Below are 3,336 nucleotides of genomic sequence, written 5' to 3'. Positions count from 1 at the left end.
GCTCTTCCAAAAAGAAAGTATGCATATATAATTCACATAAAAGATATTGTGTATACTCATCCTGTTTGTGGAAAGTAGAAATGAAACCAATACATTTCTAAAGTCATATGGTTGTCTAGATTGTATAGCTTTAACTTTGAGCAACATATATCACTCAAGTAAATACAAAGCATAATTTTGAGCTGGGGACGTGCATGCCAAGGCATCTGAATAAATGGAGCATATTTCCTTCATTTGTTCTGTAGCCTTCTTAAGGCAGTCCTTTAACTTTTTTACTTTCTTCTTAGATGCCCTCAATTATGCACAAGTTTCATTTTCTGTTGTTTTCATTGCTCTGAATCATTTGATCAACTTCTGGTGTTACCTCCAAGGCACCACTTCCTGATATCTTGGTATGGTCTCCTATTGTTTCTCCATAGTTTTGTGCAAGACTTTAATGGTTGCCTCTACAATCAAGGGAGTATAGCGAGTCATTTCCTCTGTTTTTACTCCTTTGTCATAATTTAAAGGTAAATGGTGAGTCAATATGAGTTCCTAATTCAACAAGGCTAGGAGGAGCGTCAATCATGTGTACCTTAGAGCCATTATGAGTTCCTATTTCGCCAATGCTAGGAGGGACATCAATCATCTCTACCTCAGAGTTAGTTTGAGTTCCTAATTTAGTAGAAACAAGAAAACGTTTTGTCTGGGTACTTAATTCATTAGAAACAAGCATGCAATCGGTATCGACTTCCATTTCCTAAGTTTCCTTCTTTCTTCTAGGTCTCTTCACATGACCTTTATGAAAATGCTTACTTCCGTGCAACTAATTTTTTAGCTATTGTACCTTCCTTCACAGTTTCTTATTTTTTTTCTTCAATTTATCAATATCCTCATGAAATTTTCCTTTTCCTTTATTCCTCATAGCTCTGGTACCTATGGTCTTCTGATCAAAACTACTAACCAAGGCTGCTAGAGTAAAAGGAGAAGAAACAACAACTACTATCTCGAGCTTTTCGCAATAATTTCTTGAGTAGGTTCGAGTGTCAATGAGTTAGTAAATGAATTGTCAACTTCCATTGTCATCACATTAGTCCCAAACTTCAGGAAGTCCTCGTCAGGAAACTAAGTCTGAGGTTGAGCTGAAAATCCAGTGCCATCATCTCTTCCTTCATAAATTAAATATTTAAAAGACTGTGGAGTCATTCCCTCTAGATATGATGGCTATAGTATAGTAGAAATGGAGTCTCCAGAACACTCTTGTGAAAAAACAAATTTAGGGTCATTATCCAATTCCAGAATAACAGTAGTTGAAGAATTAACAGGAGAGGTTGCAGCTGACAAATTAGGTGAAGCCCCCTGGTCAAGAGGATTTTCAGAATGAGCTACAAGTTCTTCTACTGAAGTGGTCATGGCTTCTCCGAAATTCGCAGTTTCCAGTAAACTCTCTACCCCTTATAATGTTTGAGCTATTTCTGTTTCCTACTCTATTTGTTCCAAATATGGTACATTTTGAACTGATTTTTCTCCAAAGGTTTCTTTGTGCATCTCTTCTATATTGAAGAAACCTTGAGTCAAGTTTTCTTCTAGTAGCTACTCAAGAGGGTTCAAAGAACTTTGACCTTGCTTAACAAGTCTAGCTGACCTCCTTCTTTTCTTAGGTAGTGAATCTAGAACCAATGCCATTATTTTCGTGTCTCTATTGAGTTTTTTAGGTTTTACAGTTTGCGTAGTTACCTATACAATATCTTCTATCACTATAATTTCGTTGAAATTTTCCTCATTGCCTTTTTCTAGCTACTCATCACTAGCTGAAACGTTCCCATATGCTCGAATGACTGTTCTATTCCCTAAAGGAATGCCTTGACCAACGTCAGGGTTTTTAAGGAACCCTTCCCAAGTCTACTAAACTTGATTGAGACTTCTTATGATTAATAACTCGATATTCCATTGTGACTAAGGATTGAGATTTTGTCTTTGAAACTTTTTAACCTAGTAGTGGTCTCATGCAACAATGAATTAAGAAAGTAGGGAAGGTTTGGAGTTACCTTTCACCTTAGGGATTCCATTAGTTTGAGATAACATCCCCTCACCACATCATGCCTTCTGTTGCAAGTAATATATCGTTGGATGATCCTTGCTACTTATTTCCATGGTTCCGATAATGAATAAGGGTTATAGCCCTTTCCTTTTCTAATAATTTTTTCACCAGTATTCATAAATAAGAGGGTCGCGTTCTAGAGAGAAATGTGTATCTTGTACCATTTTTCTCCTTTTGTTGGAAGACTTGTTACTTCCGCTATTGCACCTTCACTTGTATTTGTGTATTTCTCACCATTGTTGTGCCATTGTCCAAATTCTTTGTGAATTCTAATGCTACCTCATTATCGAAACCCTGTAACCATTCAAAATACTCCATCCATCCAACTTGAATCAAGATGTTGCGCACCTGTTTTGAAGCTTGTAATTGAATAGGTTCATATTGGACCGAATGACCACCCATTGTTAACTATTCAACAGGACACAATTTTGTAGCTGGAAACAACAAAATTCAAAATGTATGATAATAGTAATTCTGCACAGAGTATAGAGGCTTAGTGATCATGGCATGCAATGGTATTTAAAAATTTAGATAACAAGTCATTTGTCAGTGCTAAATCACACCCCCCAATAAAATTAAAGCTTGTATGCAACATTAATAAGGTTTTAATAAGATGGCATACTTGACATGATTATAAGATAAGGTTATATTACTGCCACGCAACAGAGTAACTGTCAAAAGGAAAAAATAGAAAGTAGAGGGTATTTGTGACATGTGAAGAAATCATTGAAATATTTGTGACTCGTGTAGTGTAATGATAACTCGAATTAATATGATCCACAGAGGGTGAAGACAAAATAAAGGCATGCAAATATTTATACAAAGAATAGATGGGTGGAAACAATATTTGCATCAAGAGAATAAAAGAGATTAATTTAGAATGTTGAATTTCTGAAAAAGTATTCCTAGTAACTAGAATTATAATGAAATAATAATGGACAACCAAACATCACCGCTTGCAAGGAGGATTTTATAAATGCCATAAAAAATTTAATGATCTTTGCTTTATTAATTTTGAAGGAACAAAATATCAAAACCATATTCTAATTTTTAAATTTACTTCAATACCACAGGCATGTCCTCTGCTACCAACAGGTCTCCATAGTCTCTACAAGGTTGCCTTTTTAATCCTTTGATATTCCACTGTCCCATTTACTAAGGATGTTTCAATATATATATATATATTTAAACATTTACAGAAGGTCATTGTTCTAGTGTGGTAACTAGTTAATAACAATGCCATTCACTACAGCTAA

Source organism: Pinus tabuliformis, chromosome 4_2 (assembly GCF_031772625.1).
Source record: "Pinus tabuliformis cultivar Carrire ecotype Pingquan chromosome 4_2, CPIR1, whole genome shotgun sequence".
Lineage (NCBI taxonomy): Eukaryota > Viridiplantae > Streptophyta > Pinopsida > Pinales > Pinaceae > Pinus > Pinus tabuliformis.
This window is presented reverse-complemented; position numbering follows the sequence as displayed.